The sequence below is a fragment of the Nyctereutes procyonoides genome, unplaced genomic scaffold (genome assembly GCF_905146905.1).
Source record: "Nyctereutes procyonoides isolate TBG_1078 unplaced genomic scaffold, NYPRO_anot_genome, whole genome shotgun sequence".
Lineage (NCBI taxonomy): Eukaryota > Metazoa > Chordata > Mammalia > Carnivora > Canidae > Nyctereutes > Nyctereutes procyonoides.
The window spans coordinates 21149624-21174646 of record NW_026575040.1 but is presented as its reverse complement, the minus strand read 5'-3'; the positions used below and the strand labels follow the sequence as shown (position 1 = coordinate 21174646).

At 36.2% G+C, this 25023-nt stretch overlaps 1 pseudogene; it reads left to right on the top strand.

Annotated features, from left to right (window-relative positions):
• Window positions 1-3150: 3150 nt before the first annotated feature.
• On the top strand, window positions 3151-24618 carry LOC129506263 (heterogeneous nuclear ribonucleoprotein A1-like; annotated as a pseudogene).
• Window positions 24619-25023: the final 405 nt, after the last annotated feature.

Genomic DNA, 25023 nt, shown 5'->3' with positions numbered 1-25023 from the left:
CTGGAGAAAAAAATATATTACATGATGGGACTGATCAACAAAAAATGCAGCCAGAGGCCATTTGGACTGGTAGTCTAAGGTTCTTAATAACAAAGGGACTAATTTAAATGAAGAAAGGAAGTATAAAGATTCATCCAAGCCTCTGAGTTATCCTTCCTGGATCTGGATACTGAATGCTGGACTTGTGTTGTTAACTGTGCTGCAGGGGTCAGAAGAAGGATGCTCAGGGAGACCATATAGCTTGTGCATCCTGCCCTCTCAGGGTCCTTCTCTCTGCCTGATGTACAAGGTATTCCTGCTTGGGAAAGTGTTCTGTCCACAAAATGTCATATATCTTTTGTTATTGAAACCACAGGTAGTTAGGATTGTTGATTTTTGCTTTTGGCCAAACCATAAAGAGCTGAAAATGACCCATATAGTCTGGAGGGATGAAAATAAGATAAATTCTGAGTTACAGACTCAATTCCATTACTCAGGGATGTAAAAAAAAAAGTGAGGTTTTCCATAGAGACTTCACTGAGAGCTAGATTTAATAACAAGCATTATCATCAGGACAGAAAACTATCTGATAGCTCACCAAATTGGATCAGAGATAGATCCTGGATCAGAGTTTAGGGTTTGAAAAGTAGAAATCTTTATGCCAGTGGATAGTTCCTGCAGTCACAGAGGACTACCACATGGGGGCGGCAAACCTTTGTAATCATGAAGTGTCCAGCACCGCTTGGAAGTTGGGAGTCTCGGGTGAGATCACGTGCGTCAGTCATGAGCTACCAAAAAGCAATTGTTCATACACTGGTATAAACATGCATGATTTGTGTGTGTGTGTGTGTGTGTGTGTGTGTGTGTGTGTGTGAGGATATTTTCTGAGTAGGAGAAAATCATTAATATGTTCCTCCATGATGTTGTGCATTGCTTTGTAAAAAGACAAATTCATAGAGACTCTGTCGTGAACTTACTCATTTTTATCTCAATATTAGGATATATTTCCCCCTCCCCTGAAAACAGTTCATTTAGCATAGGTGGGAGTTCCTATAGCTTTGTTACAAATATGTTACCTGATTCTCTCAATATTCTTGTTATATGGAGATCAAATCTTTTGAGTTCATTATCTTTATATAACATAGTTTTGTTCAAATCCTTTTCCTTCAGTAAAACATTGGAGATATTTTCTGTCTTAAATTCACCAAGGCTCACCCACAAGAAATTATTTTTTCCTACTTTCTTCCTCATTTTAGCAGTTATTTTCTATCTTTACAACATTGACATACACTGAATACTGTTGGCTGCTAACTGTCCCCTGATAATGCACCTCCCCTTTTTTATAGTGACATAACTCTTACATTTTAGCTGTACATGCTGTTCCTTTTCGCCTTTCTTTCTTCTTTTTTTTTTCCCACTAGCTGAAATGGTGATGTCATGGGCCTTGTGCATGAGTGCATCAGCTCACTGATAGCAGAACAATGAGATGGAGGAGTCCTTGGCCATCCACACTGCTAGGATTGTTTACACCTGGATCTAAAAAAAATGCATTCTATTGTATTTAAATCACCATGGTTTGGGAGCTTCTTTTCTAGCAAGTGTACCTATCCTAACTAATGCCAGCCTCTGATACATGCCGGGTGATAATGGAATACATTGTGTGCATTATCATATTTAATCTTCATAACTACTTTATAAGGCAGTTCTTATCATTATTGCCATTTTACAAATGAGTACCTCAAGGGACAGGGACTTAAGAAGTTTGGCCAAAATCATACAGCTAATAAAGTGGGAGAACTAAAGCCTCTGCTCTCAACCACCATGCCATACAGATACTCCAGAATGACTCCATCCTTTCCCTCATTTCTCACATGTACTTAAGACTAAGGGCTGCAAATTACTCTTGATACTAGTGTTGGAATCTATTCCTTTCTTCTCAGCTCCACTATCACAAGCCATTTTGATTCTTCCCAGGTGGTTTCCCCATTGCCAATCATATTCTCCTTAATTCATTCTCATTTAACTTCCAAAGTCATCTGCCCCCCAAATAGAATCAACTGGTTGAATTCCTTGTCAAATCCTTTTACAAAGGCCTTCATTTATGATATGGCTTCTGAGATGTCTTTTTTTTTTCTTTTTTCTTTTTTTTTTTTACTACTATGTCTTTTTTAAAAAATTATGTAAATTTTAGTTAACAGTGCAATATTGGTTTCAGGAGTAGAATTTAGTGATTCATTGCTTACATACAACACCCAGTGCTCATCATAACAAGTGCTCTCCTTAATACCTATCATCCATTGAGTCCATCCTCTGCCTACCTACTTCCATCATTCCTCAGTTTGTTCTCTATCCCTAAGATTCTCTCATGGTGGTTTGTTTCCCTCTTCCCTTTCCCCTCTCCTTCACATATGTTCATCTGTTTTGTTTCTTAAATTCTACATACTGGTGAAATCATACGGTATTTTTTTTTTCCAATTGACTTACTTAGCACAATACGTTCTAGCTCTATCCATGTCATTGCAAATGGCAAGACTTCATTCTTTTTGATTAATAATCCTGGAATGTCTTTTTGACTTCCTTATTTTTGCCCCACTTCCTCTGCCATCCCCCACCCCCTCCTTTCTCTAGTCCCTATTGATCTAATTGACTTTCCATGCTCATGCCATGTTCAGCCATATTTATTCTTGCCTTAGAGCTCTTGCATGTGCTTGAAATATTAATTCTTGATTCCCCCCTGACTGATTCCCTCTTCTGCCTCAGGTTCAGTTTATGTCTGAATTTTAGAAAGTATTCTCTGATTCTTTGAGTCTGCACTGGCTAACCACTTCCATAACAACCTCTGGTCATTTGTATCAGATATAACACTTTGCCTTATGTCTTTGATGCATTCCTGACAGGCCTAGGAACTCTTTGAGGGCAGATTGATTTTGTTCATTGCTATATCCAATTGAGATCACAATGCCTTACACAAAATGGGCCTTTAATAAATATATTTTGAATGATTGAATAAATGGATGAAATTGGGAGATGGCAGCATATGTCCATGAGTCTCCCTCGATCTGAGCCTGTGGCCTTGGTTCAGGTTTGAAATTGTGAATTCTGGAAGTTGGAAACATTGATTTTGTGTGATTTCCCCTTCACCTAGCATCTTGACTAAAGCAAGCACTTAAAATGGCCTACTCCAACATCAACCTATTACGTTGGGAGAGTGATTATTATGAAAGTAAGTGCTTATGCTTTAACTTTTCAACTTGTAATTATGCACCCCCTAACCCACCAAAAAATACGTGAAGGGAAATATTCTCTGCTTTTGGTTTCTGGAGCTGGTGGTGTTGGAAATGTCCATCCAGTGGACATATGTGAAGTGGATGAAGCCAAAAGCTTCAAGGGAACCCACAGAGAGCTACTATTAGGATGTGCTACAGTGATCTCTGATCTAGGCTTCAGGAAATCTGGCTCATTGTTCATATTTCTGAACTCACAGTCAAATGTCCTAGAGAGCAGTGTGTCTTCTTTATTTCTGCATCAGCATTCATTATGTTCCACCATACTACACCATACTAGGCCTGCCTCGACCCTGAAGGCTTTGGATTGAGGAGGTGGCAAGAAGATGTTGGTAAGATGGCTGGAAGGTCAATGTTATGTCAGGGTAGAGATTTTTCAAACAAACAAGTCATTGGGGGGTGACTTGGGTTTTGGGAAAAAAACGTAATGTGATTGAAATTGCACTTTGAGATGGTGGGTCTGGCAGTAGTGTGTGAGATTGAGCAAAAAGATGTGGGGTTCAAGAAATCAACATTCCATGTGTTCCCATGAAGCCTATGGTATAGGTAGTTCTACCTCTCCAGCAGTCCTTGTGGTCTATGTCACAGTTTGGCCCTGTTCTCTATTTCCTATTGTCTTCTGTTGCAGCATTCTGTACTCAAGCACTGGCGATCTGGGGTTGTGTCTTGTATCTCTCAAATACCTGAGTATAGAATGTGTGTTCCAAAATGTCTTTGTTTTGTGCTAGTCCAACGTAATGACCTTTGATGCTACATAATCATTCCTGTTCAATATAAAATATCTTTCTTTTTCTAGTCTGACATACATATGATCTGAATTATTCATGATTGTGTTAGCTCATGTTGCATTTTGAAGTCTAATATGCAGAGACATTTTGACATAATGTGGTCTAAACTCACTCATTAATACATTGGAGTCTTCTCCTAATTCAGTGGAAAGTTAAAACCTATAACCTCAAGTCCCAAAACTTCTATTGAGTCTCAGGCAGGCATGTTCTCATTTGAGTTCTTCTCAAAATCAAACCTTCCTATTTCAATACTTTAATTAAAAATGAAGGCTTGGGGGCACCTGGGTACCTCAGTGGCTTAAACATCTGCCTTTTGCTCAAGTAATGATCTCAGGGTCCTGGGATCAAGGCCCATATCCTGCTCCCTGCTCAGCGGGGAGTCTGCTTTTTCCTCTCCCTCTGCCCCTCCCCCTCACTCATGCACTCTCTCTCTCAAATAAATAAATAAATAAAATATTTATTAAAAAAATGGAGGTCCAAAGGACTGACTCATTGGTATGCTGATCTTTGTAGGATGCTGGACAGAACTCATAGTATAGCTGCCCCATGTTATCTACCACACTATAAAACTAGAATGTTACGATATTAAGAAAATGCTATCGACATAGGTTGGTTTCTTCTATAAAAAGATTCAAGTCTCATAATGTTCACACAATACCTGCTCTTGGACACCAAATAAGAAGCCAGTTTTTTTTTTTTTCCAAATGGCTTTTATTTTTATTATTTTTATTTTTTTAAGATTTTATTTATTTATTCATGAGAGACACAGAGAGAGAAGCAGAGACACAGGCAGAAGGAGAAGCAGGCGCCATGCAGGGAGCCTGACACGGGACTCGATCTTGGGTCTCCAGGATCACGCCTTGGGCGGAAGGCGGCGCTAAACCGCTGAGCCACTGGGGCTGCCCACCAAATGGCTTTTATAACACTATCTTGGCCAAGTTTCTCCAGGTTTATGTTTTTCATAAAGTATGAGCAACAAAGTTATAATTTCCTATTTATCTCTGGTTTTTTTATCCTAGAAGTATTTTTATTGTATCTTTAGACGTTTTTTAATTATAGAAACAATATGCTAATTGTAAAAACAAAACAACAGAGGTGAATAGGATAGAGTAGGCTTCCTGTGATTCCTGTCCTGAGAGACAACCACTGCCAACTGTTTCCCTTTTTGATGTCAAATAGGATAGGCAGCTAGATAAGTGGGATTCTTTGTCCTTAGACCAAAAGAGTAAATAATGGTGTTTCTGTAAGTCCAACTATGGCATAGTTTTCAGGAATCATTGAGGCAATTTATTTAATATTTGGATTTTATCTTGCTCTAAGGTCCAACAAATTCCATGGAGGATGTTTCTTACTCCATGACTGTGGAAGGATGACTCACTGACTAGAGTTTAGATCTGTTAAACTCCTCTGTGCTATAATTGAAATCAGTGGTTGAATAAGCCTGATGGATAACTTGCTGGATCCTAGAGATTCTGGAAGTAGTTTCCGTGGATAATTTAGGAAGTAGTCAGGATAAGATCCTTCTGGGATAACATAGCAACATGCCAAAAGTCCAGCTTAAAAAAGTCATTTTAAGATAATTATCCAACTTGGTTAGATGAATCATGCAAATGTTTCAGTGATCCACAGGTAGTTTGTAGCAGAGCTGGAAAAAGAGTCCTGTTCTCCTTTTACCTTACTCTTTCAAATATTTCCTGTGCCATCAATCTCTTCAATCCAGTGGAGTTCTGAAATCACTTAAGTAAAAAATAACTTTTGTGTAAGTGTCCTGTTGCATTGCTGAACACCTACTACTGTTTTGTTCATGGAATCAACCAATAAATGAGCCTCTGGAGCAATTAATGTATTTATGCAAACTGTTTGATATCTGGAGGAGTGATATTCTTTCAAAAATTTATAATATGTTATGAGCCCTTTAACTTTCATTTTAAAATAATTTTTGCTTTTGAACAATTAAATCAAATCTGGAGATGGTTCTCATTGAAAAGCATTGCCTCCAAACTCTATAAAGAAGTTATGTCTTGTACATTTTGATTGCCTTATATGTTGAAAACTAACAAAACAAAACCAAAAAAAAAATCCTTCCATGATTTTAAATAGGTTTCATCTTTCTAATTTTTTTAAAAATTATTTTTTTAAAATTCTAGTATGATTAACATAGTGTTAATTTCAGGTGTGCGGTATAGTGATTCAACAAATCTGTACATTACTCATTGTTCATCATGAGGACTGTGCTCTAATCCCCTTCCCCTATTTTATCCATCCCCTATCTACCTCTCCTCTAGTAAGCATGTTTGTTCTCATACTTAAGAAAGCATTTTTTGTCTCTTTTTTTCTTTGTTTGCTTGTTTTGTTTCTTAAATTCTACATATGAGTGAAATCCTATGGTATTTGTCTTTCTCTGTTATTGCACTTAGCACTCCATCCATGTTGTTGCAAATGGCAAGATTTCATTCTTTTTTTATGACTGAGTAATATTCTTTTGTACATATCTATATCACATTTTCTTTATCCACTCATCTATAGATGGACACTTAAGTTGCTTCCATGTCTTGGCTAGTATAAATAATGCTACAGTAAACATAGGGGTGCTTATAACTTTTCAAATTAGAGTTTTTGTTTTCTTTGGTAAAACTCAGTAATGGTATTACTAGGTTATAGGGTGGTCCTATTCTTAACTTTTTGAGGAACCTCCATGGGGGTTTTCCACTGTCTGTATCAGTTTGCATTCCCACCAGCAGTGCACCAGGGTTCCTTTGTCTCCACTTCCTTGCCAACACGTGTTGTTTCTTGTGGTTTTGATCTTAGCTATTCTGACAGGGGTGAGATGATATCTCACTGTTGCTTTGACTTTCATTTCTCTGATGAGTGATGTTGAACATCTTTTCATGGGTCTGTTGGACTTCTGTGTGTCTTCTTTGGAGAAATGACTGTTCATGTCCTCTGTCCATTATTAATTGGAGTAATTTTTATTAAAAGAATGTGGGGAAATATCATATATGTTAATGGTTACTTATAGACTCTCTGAGTAGATCAGGAGCTTTGCCCTTGTAACTCTTTAAAGTATACCTGTGACTTTATTGAAGTAAATTCTGATTTTTTAAATTAAAAACATATATTCAGGTTATATAATCTAATGTATAAAGTATGACAAAATTTTTAAATTTCTTATGCTGTGTGTGTAATTTTTCTTTTTCATTTGTTTTTAGACAGCACATTTTATCAAGGATGACTGGCATTTTTGCTTAAACTGTGCAGTTACTCTATAAAACTCTGTGGGTAAATAGGACAAATACTGTGCTCATTTTACAGATGGGAAGGTGACCAATCCTTCAATAGGAAATTTCTAGAAAGATGTGAGGTTGGAACTAAAATTCAGCTTCCTCTCAGACATTTTCCAGTATTCTCTCTGCTGTACTTTTTTTGTTTGTTTGGTTTTGCTTGTCTTTTTTTAGTTTTAGTATAGCAACTCAAGAAAATAATCAGGAGCAAAGTCAAGAACAAAAAGAGTCTACAAATGTCATAATGAGAGTTCTGGATGAACAGCATTTTTACTCAGATCTGAGAATTAGAAAGCTGGCTGAAAAATTGTATTTATAAAGATTGAATAAACTAGATGGCAAATCAATATTCCTTCAGAATAAACTTTATTGGCCAATTACTTAAATTTCAAAGAAGTTAATTAGTATTGCAGGAGCGCCTTTGCAACTGTTTTCTGAAGAACTGAAGAAATAGTCTCATAATGTTGGAACTTCATGTTTGGTTTTCAGAGAACATTGTGAGCAGTACTTTAGAGTCCACCTGCAGGTCAGTATTTTGGTGACAGCATAAAAGGGCTTTAGCTTCAGGAAGCTTCCGTGAGGTCAGTTAGGGGTTCTTCTGGGACCAAATCCTGATCTAGGATTAGGATAACCCACTCTGCTCCTGAAATGAGATTTCTAACAGGAATTAAACACAGCTTCTTCTTCCTCTCTTTTAAAAGCAAGCAGCTTTGTCATCCTTCTCTTACTCAAATCATCACAAAAAAAGAGTTTTGAGAATTTTCCATTTATGACATTGCAGCAGACTACACAAAATCAGATGTAGGCAATTGCTCACTGTCCCCTCCCAATACCAATGCTTCTTACTCCCTTTAGAGATTACCAAGTGTGTTTTAGGATAACAATGGCTTAGTTATAATGTTCATGAATAAAACAAGGAGCCTGTGAGTGAGAGTCTGAATTTGGAAAGTAATAAAGAAACATATCAAGAGAGAAATGAGACTTGGGGCGGAATTGGAAGCGGAATATAGAAGAAGCAATCTTTCTTCTGTATAGCCTGGAGTAATGTTGGCCCTGTCAGATGCATCACAGCTTTTACGTCACACTGCCACATAGTCTGAGGCACAGGGAGAGCTGCATTAACTTCTGTAAGCCAGTTGGAGACATTGTGTCTGTGCATGCAAATTTACAACTAATTGGTTTTGTTTTGCTCTGTGCAGGGGAAGAAGTGATACTTATTAAGTGTCTCTGTTCTTTTGAGCCTCAAAGTAGCCAGGCCAATTGGAGAGATATCTGCTTACCCAAGTCTCCATCATTAGGGAATGTTTAGAGTTGAAAATCGCATCCAAGCCTGTGCCAGTGTACTGCATCCCTATCCCATAGCCATAGTGGTCATTTTAAATATTTGAAAATTACAAAGTTTCATCTTATACTGGGAACACAACTTCTGATTTGAAGACATTTGAAATGGAATTCATGTAAATTTTGAAGATATTTTGCTCGGCCACCCATCACTTCCAGCCACTTTAAACCAGATTAGCATGAATGAGAAATAATATAGAATGTCCTTTAGAGGATGGATAGGGGTTGCCGAATTCTTCATCCTCTTCCCTGATCACAGTTTAATTATCCAGCAGTGGGCATCTGACTCAAGCCACCAAACTGAGCTTTTAACTAGCTGATTAGAACCTCTGTAGTCAGTTTTCCTGGTCATGGAGATTGTGAGATTTGAAAGTTGATGTTGTCCCTTGCAATCAGAGTTCTGATCAATACATTCATTTGTTTGGAGAGTATTCAGAAGGCTATGTTCTCAAAAGCCTTTCAGTAGCTGCCAATAAGTGAATTATTATTCCTACGTTCATTACATAAAATCATAAAGGGCCTTGTTAAAATACAAATATTATTGAGAAGGACTGTACATCAAGCCTCTAGCCTCTGTGATTTCTTTAACACATGCGATCTTTCTGATTATTCAGCAGCCTCCTCAAGCCTTTTTTTTTTTTTTTTCCCTCCTCAAGTCTTAATAGAAAAGTTAACACAGGTCATTTTCAAAGGGAAAGAAAGACCAGAAACAAACATCATAGGAGGTAGGGAAAAGACACCTTTGGTGTGAAGATGCCCAGAATGTGCATAATGGTGGGAATTTAACCTCTGTAAAATGAGTATAAATAGTATTTAGCTCTGAGAGTTATATGAAATTAATTGGAATAATGCATTTTAAGATATTGAATCAGGCACTGACTCCTTACTTTATGTTCACCAAATGTCAGCTATTACTATTAGAATAAAATATTAAATACTTAATTGAATATGTTTTTAATTTATGAAGTACTTAAAAATCTTCCATTATCTCATAGTTATTTTATTTTTATTATACAGTTCTCTATAAAAATATAGTATTATATTTCAGATATGCAAGTCTGGAAAGTATTTTTTTCTATAGTACTTTTGTTTATGGTAGTTTTGTATATACCTAAGGTTATCATACTATAACTTATTATTTCCTGTGACCCAGAGTCATTACTTCTATCTCTGTTCATGTATTTGTGTAGAATTAATTTTATAATATATCAAACTTATTATATATATCATGACAGGGAATTGGAATTATTGATATTGACAAGCTATGATGATTTGTATGGCCCTTTGAGAAGACATGTCAACCCTTTTTTTTTTTTTTCACATTTCTACACTTTTTCAGCATTTAAGAATCTAACAGTTAGGGGATCCCTGGGTGGCACAGCGGTTTGGTGCCTGCCTTTGGCCCAGGGCTCAATCCTGGAGACCCGGGACTGATACCCACGTCGGGCTCCCGGTGCATGGAGCCTGCTTCTCCCTCTGCCTATGTCTCTGCCTCTCTCTCTCTCTCTGTGTGTGTGACTATCATAAATAAATAAATAAATAAATAAATAAATAAATAAATAAATAAATAAAAAGATTAAGAATCTAACAGTTAAGTGAAGCATGATTACATTTGTTAAAAATGGATTTGGTCGATGGTGGGCCACTCTTTTCCTTAATTTCCTAAAATTTTGTCTAATCAATATGTCTGAGAAACAGTTTCGGTGGAGAGGTCCTGATTCCAGATTATATATTGGTTGATCTTTACAAAATTGTTAGGCATTAAATGGTTTGAACACTCTATTCTCTACTGATATTATTGTTATTAATTATTATTATTATTATTTTAGTAGACAACTCTGGGTCTTTTGTTTCATTACCCAGAGAATCTGGGAAGAGCTATGTATCTTTAGCATCTTAGAAAACCTATATTATAGGAAAATATGTAGTGGAGAGCCAGCAATTGACTTTCTTTTAAATTAAAATGACATAAATTTATTATCTTACCATAAGTGGATGGCAGCCTTAGAAAAGGGTAAGGTAGCTGGTGTGGTTCTGGATTGCAGGCTATAAATCTGGGAGACTCAAAAATGAGCAATTTGTTTCTTTTCACTTCTGACATTAAATATTGTTGCTGTTTGGTTATTTTTCCTTGGTGTCAATCATAACCTGCAAGGGCTGACAAGTAGAGCATATTTCTCAGTTTTTTGGGTGGAGTTACAAGCAGAACTCTTAAAAGATAACTGTCTTTTTTGCATGAGATTCAAGAGTTTAATTTTCTTAAACCAAAAAGAGAGAACCAAATGCCAGTTTGGCTCTATCAAATGCCCTTTCATAAGCTGTTGGTAATGCAATTAAATGCATAAATGACAGAGATGATAGATACAGGTTCTGTTATTGCTATTTCATGCAGACAGAGTATGTTTCCCCAAGATTAGATTTTTATGACGATTTTTTTTAGTCAGAATACAGAATGTTATTTGTCAAAGAAGTTCTATTTGTTTTTAGCTGTTGGTGAAATCTCAAAGGAAAAATTTTCAGCTCCATTTTACTTTTAAGAAGTACATAAACCTGAAGAGTAAATTTTTTTCTTTCAAAATAGGTTTTGTTTTGACTTTAAAAGCCTCAGACTTTCACAAAGCATTGTAATGTTTGGAATAAGCATAGAAAATATTTCAGGGTATTGGTATTTTTTTTAGGGTATTGGTATTTATCTTCTTTCACAATTCTGGGCAAAAATTCCTAGGGTAAATTAGAAGATAGACTTTTTCACTTTCTCTCTACTGTTTCCAGTTTTCCAGGTTGCCTTGATGCTGAAGTTTGGGGGAAATGCTTCAGGTCCAAAGCATAGCCAAGTCTAGGTGTGCACAAGACCAGTCGATACCCTCATTATTGTTATTGTGTTTAACACAAGAGATGCACACAGTGCTTCAGGCTGGAAGAGATTGTCCAAATCAACTCTATAATCCTATCATTTTTCAAATGGGAAACTGAGGCCCAGGGAGATAAAGGGACCTGTCAAGTTTCAGCTGATCAGCTAGTGTCAGTGTTTGGATCCAGGCGAACTGACACTCCACTTAGCAATTTTTTCTCAGTAATTTCCCAGGATTCTTTTAAAATTCACTCTTGATTTGCTTCTGTTCCATTCCATCCAACTGGTCCCTGATCTTGACCTGGCTGCTGTCTGAGCTTCAATCCTGCTCTCTGGCTGTATTTGTCTAAGATTTCCCCACTAGGAATCTTGGCATTCTCTCAGTGTTTCGAACTTAGACTTACTCATCCAGAGGTTTTAGTTCTTCCCGCAGGCTTTGTGAAGGACTCTTCTTCACCTCTTGGCCTCGACTACCCCTGCTGCTGCTGTTCCATACCACCACAGCTTTTTCATGTCCTGCTTCCTGTCAGGCATTGTGCTTGGCACTTTATAAAACAAGTTCATGTACTTGTTTTATAAAGCTCATTAAGGTGGATATTTTATCACCTTGCAGTTGAGGAACCAAAGCTCAGGAATCAAATCACATCTGCATCACCTTACAGTTGTAAGTGCAGACTGAGCAGACTGAGATTAAAACCCACGTATGTCCAAATCCCATTTTCTTCCCATGACACCTCTCAGTTCCAGTCTGAAATGCTTAAAGCTCAGATCTTGAGTAACAAATTGTCGTAAACTGCCCTGCCTAGAAGACTCTGGCTCCCATTAATTTGTTCTGTGAAACATCTTTAACTATGTACTGACTCATGAGCCTTCTCTGTGTGGGCTTGTCTGATGGTAAGACTTCCCAGCTTTCTGATCTTAGAGCTCTGTTTTTCCATATTCTGTCTTGTTATAGGTTCTGGATGTGGGAATGGGAACAGTTTGATGTCCCTCTAATGGCTGAAAGGGTGACTTCCTGATTGAAACTCCAGCTGAAAACAGACCCTCCAAATGGCAAGATCATAGAGTACCCTGATATGTTTGATAGAACACTACTGAACATTTCCACCTGCTTCCCTACCTCCCACTTCTGCAATTTAAGGAACACATTCACTATCATGGTCAGAAAGGGACTGTAGCAGGATTGATTCCAACAGCTGCCAAAAGACGTGAGCTGCCTTAGCAATTTATATCTAGTTTGCCCTTCCTTGTTGCAGTTCCTTAGATTTAAAGATACTTAGAAGGCCCTCATGTGATAGCCTTACATTAAGTATTTCCTGGTAGGATACCTCACTGCAGGAATGGAAAGGAGGGGGAAATATTCACTGTTTATTATGCACATAAAGATTTGTTAGAAATTTTCACATGTATTACCTCAACTGATCCCCACAATAAGTAGTACATGAGGTATGGAATTTATTCTCATTTTAGAGAGAGATTAAATGGCTTATTTGAGATCACATGATTAGAAATGGGTACGATTGGCACTTGAATCTAGGTGAGACTGACTTTATGTATATTACCAGTCTATCCCTTAATACTCCAAAAGTCAGGTCCCCATCATCCTATCTACCATTACTCACCCTATGTGGGTTAGATAGGGACCATGATCTCAGTAGTCCGAACAAGAATCTTCACTAATCTTTGAAATTTTTGTCTCCATTTACACAGAAACTAAATTATAAATCTAAAGTTTTCATTTTCCCTACACCATTCAGTGACTAGACCGTTTTTGGTGAAGAATGATATTCCTTGTTGCTATGTGCCCCTGGGAGGTATGGGAGGGTGACACTTTTTCTGCCTTGGCAAAGTTTCCCAGCACATCCTTCCACCTGGTGGCTTGATAAAAAACCAAGGTAATATCTGTTTTATCTATGTGTTGAGTCACTAATGGAGAAAAATCCACTTGACTAGAGTAGCTAATTCTTCTTTTTCTGGATTGATAGCTGCAAACCTGAACTTGGAAAGAAAGTGAATCCATTCTTAACCACTATACATTCACTTGTGTTTCTTTCTTTCTTTTTTTCTTTTCTTTTCTTTTCTTTTCTTTTCTTTTCTTCTTTTCTTTTTCCTTGTCTCTCCTGCTTTCATCTCCTCTGGCTAGCTCTTTACCCAACTCAGCAACACCTTAGGCCCACACATGGTCAGTATGCACTGACTCTGACTCTTCTTTTTAAAAGACATTCTTTCCTACGAAGCTGAAGATAATTTATTTTATTTTTATAATTCAGGTCACCTATCTAAACTTGAATTTCTTTTTTTCTGAAAAATGAGGGTATTAAGCTGGAAATATTTTAGGATTCAATATATTTACCAAAATGGTTAAAATGAATGAATCTTAATGAGCATTTTAAAATTTATCCTGTATGAGGAAAGTTTTAGCAGTGGGCCTTACCAGCCACAGATGACTTCCTCTATCGAGTGCTGTGAGGCAGAGATTTGTGACTGTTTCTCTGCAGTTCTATCGGTACAGAGCCTCCTTTCCACCTCCTCCCCATGGACATCCCATTCTCTCTACAGTTGTCTTATTTGTTTCTCAGTCATTCACCAGTGCTCTCTGCCTCTGCATTAACGGCTTTACCAAAGGCAGGGGTATTTGTCCCTAGATTTCCCTTGACACCCCAATTAAGTTTGTTCCTGTCCATACTCGTTACAAATTTCATCAGACCACATTCAATTCAACAAATGTTTATCCAGTGCCAATCATGTGCAAGCCTGTGATGGTTGTTTGCATTCTAGGGGTACAACCTCACCAAGGAGCAAGTTTTATAGAAAGAAGAACCTAGAGTCCCTTTTGAAATACTTGTATTTTTCTCAATATTCAAATACAAAATGATTTAAGAAATAAGCTTTTTTCTATAAGAATCTTGATAAGAAAAAATATGTATGACATGTTACTTACACAGTTTAAGGTTTCCAAAAGGGAGATATAATATACTTATCTACTGGGTTCTATATCTTATACATTGTTTTCAAGAGTATCCATGTCTTACTCATGAGCATAAGAATTTTAAAAGCCTCCACTTTGTGTTTAAGGAATTTGATAAGTTATGGGAAAAATGGGATCAGATAATTCAGGTTACTTATGAATGTATTTATCAATATATTTTATCTCCACTAAAATGAAATAGTAAAGGCAGCCTATTAAAGAAAAAGAAAGTCAATAATAGTTTATATATCTTAAATTAGTAGTAATGGATAAAATACTATTCCTTGCTTAAAGAAACTCATTTTAGGATTTTACCCCTCCAAATTTTAATGAGATACTTATTAATTTATTTAGTGTTTTTGTGTATTATGTGGGCTTATCCTCCCAAATTGGTATTTGTTCCAAAATAAATTGGATTGGAAGTGTTGACTTGTACCTTACAGGTCTGCACAGTGATTGGAGAAACACACAGTAATTAATGAATGAGATGAAACAAATAAATAAAACATCAGGGATTCTTGAGCGTAGCTAAGGAAACATTTCTCAACCCTAATAGATTATTCCTCTTATTCTTTTTATGGCCACTTTAGGCCAAAGCACATTCTAGAAGCTCCTCTTCCATAAGACCTCTCTTTTTTCTACTGAAAGACCCTTAAATACAGCTTTAAAGCTTGGTGTTACTTTCCCTCAGATTTCTTTGTTTCTCTTTGGAATTATTATAGCTCCTTCACCCCTCCAATTGGATGTTACTTCTTGCATGAAAACATTCCTGAGCTTGGAAATTTGGAAATTTCCTTTTTAGGAATCCCACTCATTCTAACTTCTGGTACAATTACTTTGGTAGTTGTCTTATTCATCTTCATTATATTGTAAGCTTGTCAAACTCTATATTCCCTCATCTTTGTTTACCCAGCAGCATCTATCTGGGAACCTGTTGAGAGTGGCTACTCAACAAACATTGGCTGAAATGAATTATTGAGTTACTGTTTGGTACCATTGTGTAAGCAGTGGAAAGCTAATATTTATTGTTCAGAAAAGAATGACCAAAGCATGCCCTTTGTCTAATGTGTGATTGTTTCTTTTCAACTTTATACTGTGTTAGATTGAACCATATTAAACTGTCATTTTGTAGTTCAAAATTGGCAAAAGTTGAAAATATTGACAATTTCATATACTTCAGTTTATATTATTAATTTATTTTCAAATGTTTCACAGGCAGTGATATAATTGGATAGCAACCATTAATTTTTCAGATTCTAAGGAGGTTTTATAGTATAGAATCTAATTTTGTAAGGATTCAAACTATCTGAATACTCTCCATTTTTTCCTTTAGCTTTTTTTCCCCCAAACAAGCTCTGTTTCTTTATAGTGATTAACATAATTCTCAAAATTTCAAAAGCATTTGGAATTTTAAGTAAATAGAATGGAATTTTACGTGAACTCATAGTTTCATTGTTTAAAAATGATATTTGAAAAAATGAATTCACTGTCATTCAGTTATTTTTTCCCTTTTTTGCCTATAATAGAGATTTATTTGGAAAAAAAATTATATGTGTATCAGACTTTTGTGGCTATCCAGCTCAACATGCAATCTCTGTTAGCAATCTGAAGATCCATATATCAAAAACTGAACTCATGACCTGCTCCTCCCCAAAACCTTCCTCATGTCAACTAAGAGCAACTTCATCATTCAAAATGAACAGACCAAAAAGCATGGGATCACCACTGGGTCCTCTTGTTTTCATAATAATCAGAAACTCCCTTGTGATTCTACCTTTACTTCCTCTTCTCCCCACCGTGGCTCAGCCCACCATTATTTCTTATCTGCTACAACTACAGTGACCTCCAAAAGCCTCCCCTTGCTTCAATCCTTTTTATGTTCTCGAAAACTAGTCAAAGTAACACTTTTAAAACATGAGTCAGATCATGTTACTCGTCTGCTGAAAACCTTACTATAGTTCTCCATTTCACTCAGAGAGAAGGCCACAATCCTTGCAATGATCTGTGAGGCTTTATATGATCTGCCTCCTCCTCCTAAAACCACCCAATCCTGCCCCATCACCTCTTTGACCTTCTTTCCTCTCTCATTCTGACTCAGCCACTTAGCCTTCTTATTTTTACTTGAACATGCCGAGCACTCTCATACTAAGAACAAAAATCCAAACAAGTGCACAGCACATAAGGAAAACATCATTTTGGCTTTTCTGATGGCCAGTGTAAGAATATATGTTTATTTTTGTCTATGCTTGAAGTGCTTCACCTGGAACATTAAGTTTCTTAATTTATGAAGTTAGTGTTCCCTAAGGACATTATGAGTAATATGCAGAAATGCATTGCTTTTAAAAATTTTATAGTATTGACCAACAATTTGTTCATAATAACTATGTTTAATTATTAGTACATCTTCCAATTAAGGTAAACAAATGCATTTCTTGATTAAAAATTTTCATTTATAGCATAAAAGATTTGGTTATGTTTTTTTTTTGTTGTTGTTTAGTTTGTTTTAAAAACAATTTCTATTAGGCTTGAGCAAGATTTTTATACCTAAGTTAGAAATATCACTAGTGACTAAAATACTTGGTAAAAAATTTTTGAATTTATAAATAAAATTTGTCAGTAAACACATCTAATTCTATATCTTTTTAAAATATTTAGATGAGTTGGTATTTTGTAGGCTTCAAGAAACTGTGAAGATCTAATGATTTTTGACAAAAGTGAAAATATAGGCATTAATCTTATTTAAATGTAGGCCATACATGCCAAGATTTTAAAATTACAACAACAGCAAAAAAGTTTGCATATTGATTTAAATGTATCCCGAGTAAGGTTTAAGAACCCCATTTATGAATTGTACTGAGAAAAATAATGAAATTTGATAAATCTCACATGGTACAAAGCCCTCTATCATAAGTAAATGATCAGTTTCTGGTTTTAACTTTGACATATAAAAAGCTTGGAAGTCATCAATCTATACTCACAAGAAAAAACACAGTGAAAATAAATGACTATTCTTCAATCCATCAGATAATTTAGTTTATAGGGTAAACTGCGCTTTGAAATCTGGGGAAAAAAGAAAATCACAGAAGCAATCACTTACCTGGAGCAGAAGTCACTAGAACCATAAACTTGTATCTTGCCAGTTTCTCCTGGTAAGGGTCTAAGAAAATCCTCTTGTTTCTGGCAGAGTGAGGGAAAAAGTAACCATTTTGAAATATGCCCAGAGGTAAGAAACACTTGTGAAGGTCACAGCACAAGGACACAGGCCCATTAAAAGTCTGAGATTGAATCATAAGATTACAGAAAACCTTTCCTCTCCAACACCTTACCAATATAATAGCAGTGGATTACAGCTGAGAGCTGCAAGATGCAGATGCTGTTTAAGAAGTTCTTAGAGAAACAAAACCAACAGAAGAGACAAAAAAAAAAAAAAATCACCAGAGGAAACAGAGGCCTCTGACACCTGTAGCAACATTAAACACAGACCAACTCCTATCCAGATTAACTGAAACATCATTGTCTTTGTCTTCTTAGTTAGAAACTACCATAACAAAAATAATTTACACTGAGTGGCTTAAATAACAAAAGTTGATTTCCACTCACAGTTCTGAAGGCTGGGAAGTCTAAGATCAGAGTGCCAGCATAGTTCATGGGCAGTTTCTGCTAAGAGTTCTTTTCTTGGCTTGCAGAGGGCTCCCTTATTGCTATATCCTCATATGGCCTTTCTTCTGTATGTGTGCAGAAGTGGGGGTAGGGAGAAAGAGAGAGAAGATGGGTAGAGGGAAAGAGAGATCTCATCTTATAAAGACACCAAGCCTCATTCCTATCAGATTAAGACATTACCCTATGACCTCATTTAACATTAATTATCTCTCTAAAGCCCTTAGTCCAAAGTAGAGTCAGATTGGAGATTAGAGTTTCAACATATAAATTGTGGGGGTCACAACTTAGTACAAAGGCAATCACGATAAAGGCACTTTTATATTTTATCCTATTACCCAATGCATTATGTCTGATATTCAACAAAAAACTTCAAGGCATACTAAAAGTCAGGAAACCTTACAGACTGAAAAGGCAAAGCAAGTATCAAAACCAAACTCAGATTCAACACAGATTTTGGAATTATCAAATAGGAAATTTGAAATAACTATGAATAATATGTCAAAGGTTCTAATGGAAAAAATAAACAATACAGAAGAATAGGTGGGTAATGTAAGCAGAAAAGTGGGAATTCTAAGAAAGAACCAAAAGGAAATGCTAGAAATTAAGAGCTGTAAAGGAAATTCAGAATGTCTTTAATGGGTTCATCGGTAAACTGGACAAGATCAAGGAAAGAATCAGTGATCTTGAAGATATGTGAATAGAAACTGACAGAACTAAGATAAAAAGAAAAAGAAAAGCCCAGAACAGAGTATCTAAGAGCTGAGAACAAGAGACTAAATGCAACAAAAGATGTTCCCATTGCTCTTATGGCTTAGGAAACTCCAAAGATTTTGGAAGCTGTGAGCCAGAAAACATGGACAAGGACCAAAATATACAAATCACAATATCATAAAAAATATACAGATTGAGGAGGAAGAAATAAAACTGTTTTTTTTTTACAAGATTGTTTATGAAGAACCTCACACAGTTAAAAAACCAAATCTTCCTTGAATAAGTATCACAATATCACAGGATACAAGATTGATATACAAAAGCCAATTGTTTTTCTATATGCCAGCAGTGAATAATTGCATTTTTTAAGTTAAAAACATACCATTTATATTAAGACCAAAAAATTTGACATACATAGCTATATATCTAACACAATGTGTAAAGGATATATATGTGGAAGAAATTCAAAATTCTCATGTAAGAAATCTAAGAAGAGCCAAGTAAATGGATAGATTTTTTTTATTTTCAGGTATAGGAAGACTCAATGTTGTTCAGATGTCAGTTCTTCCCAACATGATCTATAGATTCAGCACAATCCCAATCAAAATCCCACAAGCTAGTTTGTGGACATTGACAAACTGATACTAAAGTTTTTATGAAAGGCGAAAAGCTCAGAATAGTCAACAGAAGACTAAGGAGAATGAAGTAGGAGGACTGATATTACCCGACTTCAAGACTTCCTATAGAGCTACAGTAATCAAGACAGTGTAGTACTGGGAAAACAATAGGCACAAAGATCAATAGAAGACAATATATGAGAAAATTTGGGTGACCTTGAGTTTGGTGCTGAGTTTTTAGATATAACACCAAAAATACAATCCATGAAAGAAAGATATTAATAACTTGTACATTACTAAAATTAAGAACTTATGCTCTGTGAGAAGACACTATTAACAAATTGAAATAATAAGTCACAGACTAGGATAAAATATTTGTTAGACATAGATCTTATGAAGTTGTATCCAAAATATACAAAGAATTTCTAAAACTCAAAATAATAATTAAACTCCACACTTAAAGATCTAAAAAGATCTCAATAGGCATCTCACCAAAGAAGATACACAGATAGTAAATAAGCATACAAAAAGACTATCAACATCATTTAGTATTTGGAATTGTAAATTAAAACAACAGTGAGATGTCACTAACCACATATTAAAGTGGCTAAGTTCCCAAAACTTATGCTAGCAAGGATCGAGACAAACAGGAACTCTCATTCATTGTCAGTAGGAATACAAATTGGTACACCTACTTTAAAAGACAGGCAGTTTCTTACAAAGCTAAACATAGTCTTACCATATGACCCAGTAATTGTGCTTCTAGGTACTTATCCAACTGACTTGAAAATTTATAGCCACACAAAAGCCTACAGCAAATGTTTATAGCACCTTTATTATTAAACATGAAAAAATGAAAATAATCAAGATACCCTTCAATTAAGTGAATGGATGAAGAAATTCTGTTACATCTGTACAATAAAAATTGATAAACTATCAAGCCATAAAAAGATGTATATAAACCTATAATGCAATTCTAGGTGAAATAAGCTAATTGTAACAGGTTATATATTGTAAGGTTCCAATTATATGACATTCTGAAAAGGAAAAGCTGTAGACAAAAAGATCAGTGGCTGCCAAGAGTTCAGGAAGAGAGAGAGAGGGAGGGATGAATAGGTGAAGTTAGATTTTTTTTTAAGGCATAAAACTATTCATGTGTGATGCTATAATAGTGGAGTCATGAGATCATGCATCTGTCAAAACCTATAGACCTTTATAACACAAAGAGTACACCTTAATATGTAAGTAATTTATTTTTATTAAAAATCATTTAGAAAGTTATGGGATTCCAGGAAGCAATATGGACTGTGACAAAAGAATAGAAATGTACCATAAATGTATGAAACAATCTCTCTGATGGGGATGAGAGGAAAGGTGCTGATACACATAAATTTGGAAGTTAGTGGAGTCTAACACAAGAAATACACAAAGAAAAGCACATAAGAACTGTAGTCTCATCAATGAAGGTTTTTTCCATCAAATGCCGGTTAACAAATATGATATTGCTCTACTTGTAAATTGCAATTGAATGATTATATGAATAAATGATGGGTGGGGGGAGGCAAGTTTCTCACTGTTGGGTTGACAATTTATAGATAATTAAGGAGAGGAGGCTAGAATGATCTATATGATAATGGATAAGAGTTGGAAACATAAGTAAGAATTCATGTTTAGATGGTTATGTATGGATGTATTTCTAGATCTGCGTATATACATTTATCTCCTTGCCCTGTCAGCAGAGAGGGCCTGAAAACAGAAAAAAACAAAACAAAACAAAAAAAAAAAAAAACAAAAAAAACAGCCTAGCACTAATGAGTGCATCTAATACCCAGTGGTGATTTCTAATACCAGCCAGGTAGGAACACTTGATATTTTCTAATACCAAAGCTCCTTAGAGAAATAGCTATTCCTAGGGGAAAAATATATTCAAGATGAGGTTGGAGCTCATCTTTGTAAGGGTGGGGAGACAAATCTCTCATGCAGAAATTTTATAAATAATTTATGAATACATGTCATTCTAAAGAAGAGGCAGCATAATTCTCTATTCCTTAAGAATGGCTATGTATAGTAGTCACATTCTCTCAAAGAATACAGTATCTTAAGTGAGGGAGGAGTGACTATACAGTGAAGAAAACTAAAAAACATTATTTGAGCCAGATGATCAAGGTCAGCATCACCAGTCATAAACCAGGTTGATAGGATGTACCAGTGGTATGATGTGATGAAATTGACACTGTACCTCAGATTTTCCTCCCCAAACCCATAACTCTAGTCTAATCATGAGAAAAACATCAGAAAAAATGCAATATGGAAACTCTTTGTACTGTCTTCTCAATTTTCTAAATCTAAAACTCTTCTAAACTGTTCTAAATCAGGTTTGCTTAAAACTTGACTACAGGGGCACCTGGGTGGCTCAGCGGGTGAGCATCTGCCTTTGGCTTAGGGCATGATCCTGGGGCCCTGGGATTGAGTCCTGCATCAGGCTCCCCAGAGGGAGTCTGCTTCTGCCTCTGCCTATTTCTGCCTCTCTCTGTGTCTCTAATGAATAAATAAACAAAATCTCAAAAATAAAATAAAATAAAAATAAAGCTTGACTACATTAAAAAATGCCCAATATTATCAATATCTTTGTAATTCTTTATTCTTTAATATGTTTATTTTCACTGTTTTCTGCACAGTATTACATTAATAATGATAATGCTTCCAAATTAAGTATGTATGAATGAACCTCTTCATGAATAAAGCTTTTTCTTTTTTAAAAATTTCTCTTTCTTTCTTTCTTTTTCTCTTTCTTTCTTTCTTTCTTTCTTTCTTCTTTCTTTCTTTCTCTCTCTCTCTCTCTCTCTTTCTTAGAGAGAGAAAGAGGAGGGGGAGGGGCAAAGGGAGAGGAGAGGAGAAAGAGAATCTTAAGCAGGGGGCATTGTGGGGCTTGAGCTCAGGATCCTGAGATGATAACCTGAGCCGAAACCAAGAGTTGGATGCTTGACAGACTCAGCCATCCAAGTGCCCCAAAGCTTTTCTCTATTATTAGCATTATTTCTTTAAAGTATTTTTTTAGAAGTGAAATGATCAAGTTAATAGGTAATGGTCTTCATCTTTTGAAAGATATGTTGTAGAAATTTTAGGCTTGATATGATACCATTTAAATCTTAAATGAAGTAATTGAATATTCATAAATCGACAAAATAAAAATATTTTCTGTAAAATGCATTTTGGAATGCTTCTATAAACATAATTAAAATATATCCCAGCCTAAATAAGCCGTATATCTAACTAGTAATACATATAATCCCTTGTAGATGAGTTTTGTTTTCTCCAGATGTCTGTGAGATTAGAATGTGTACAGATAGCTGAAGAATGAATACTGCTCTTTGTGTTTTTTAGGAGTTTCTTGGGAGTTACAGATGAGAAGGATTTACCCATCTCAGGATTCATTATACCATTAATATTTCCACTAGGTTTATAATGTCTACTCCTAATTCTTAAAAGGTTTGAGAAATTACTGTCTTTTGATAAGAATTAATTTGAATTGCCAATGTAATGTACTTCTGTGGAGTTCCAAGAATAGCACTTTTCCATTCATCTACAAAATATATTGGAGTATCTTATAAAGTTGTAGATTGAAGAACACATAAATATCATCGCTCCATTTTGTGTTTAATTTTTAACTTACTTGTGATAAAAGTGAGAAATATGACAAACTTGACAAAGTGACAAACTTAAGTGACAGTCTAGATATACTAGTCAATTGTGTTTTAATCTTTCATTATATTTTCTGCCCCTGGATGCCACTGAGTAAGCATCATTAAAGTCTCCTCTCCCACCGCTATCATATCTAAGTCAGAGTCTCCCAAAGAGCCTGAGCTGCTGCGGAAGCTCTTTATCGGAGGTTTGAGCTTTGAAAAAACCGATGAGAGTCTGAGGAGCCATTTTGAGCAATGTGGAACGCTTATGGACTGTGTGGTAATGAGAGACCCAAACACCAAGCGCTCCAGAGGCTTTGCGTTCCTCATATTCGCCACCGTGTAGGAGGTGGATGCAGCCATGAACGCAAGGCCACACAAGGTGGATGGAAGAGTTGTGGAACCAAAGAGGGCTGTCTCACGAGAAGATTCTCAAAGACCTGGTGCCCACTTAACTGTGAAAAAGATTTTTGTTGGTGGCATTAAAGAAGACACTGAAGGGATCCCTGGTGTTGCAGTGGTTTAGCGCCTGCCTTTGGCCCAGGGCGCGATCCTGGAGACCCGGGATCGAATCCCACGTCGGGCTCCCGGTACATGGAGCCTGCTTCTTCCTCTGCCTGTGTCTCCGCCTCTCTCTCTGTGTGTGACTATCATAAATAAAAAAGACTCTGAAGAACATCATCTAAGAGATTATTTTGAACAGTATGGGAAAATTGAAGTGATTGAGATCATGATTGACCAAGGGAGTGGCAAAAAGAGAGGTTTTGCTTTTGTGACATTTGATGACCATGACTCTGTAGACAAGTTTGTCATTCAAAAATACCATACTGTGAATGGCCACAACTGTGAAGTAAGGGAAGCCCTACCGAGGCAAGAGATGACTAGTGCTTCGTCCAGCCAAAGAGGCCGAAGTGGTTCTAGAAACTTTGGTGGTGGTCATGGAGGTGGTTTTGGTGGGAATGACAACTTTGGTCATGGAGGGAACTTCAGTGGTCGAGGTGGCTTCAGTGGCAGTCGAGGTGGTGGTGGATACGGTGGCAGTGGGGATGGCTATAATGGATTTGGTAATGATGGAAGCAACTTTTGAGGTGGCGGAAGCTATAACGATTTTGGCAATTACAACAATCAATCCTCAAATTTTGGACCCATGAAAGGAGGAAATTTTGGAGGCAGAAGCTCTGGCCCCTGTGGTGGTGGAGGCCGATACTTTGCCAAACCATGAAACCAAGGTGGCTATGGCAGTTCCAGCAGCAGCAGCAGCTATGGCAGTGGCAGAAAGTTTTAATTATTGCCAGGAAACAAAGCTTAGCAGGAGAGGAGAGCCAGAGAAGTGACAGGGAAGCTACAGGTTACAACAGATTTGTGAACTCAGCCAAGCACAGTGGTGGCAGGGCCTAGCTGCTACAAAGAAGACATGTTTTAGACAATATTCATGTGTATGGGCAAAAAAACTCGAGGACTACTCAAGGAGACTCGAGGACTGTATTTGTGACTAATTGTGTAACAGGTTATTTTAGTTTCTGTTCTGTGGAAAGTGTAAAGCATTCCAACAAAGGGTTTTAATGTAGATTTTTTTTTTTGCACCCATGTTGTTGATTGCTAAATGTAATAGTCTGATCATGGTGCTGAATAAATATGTCTTTAAAAAAAATCTTTCATTGTAGTTTTAATGTTTACTCTTAAGTTGGTTGCTACTTTGCTCTTCTGGTTCAGGTTAGTGGAAGGTTTCTCTGATCTTTCATGGATTGTTCTTTTTCCAAAAGTATCATTTGTAAATACTTTTATATGAATCAATATTTTACTCTTAATGCTGGATACCAGTATGAATATTGTTATTGCAATATTCAATATTATTATTAC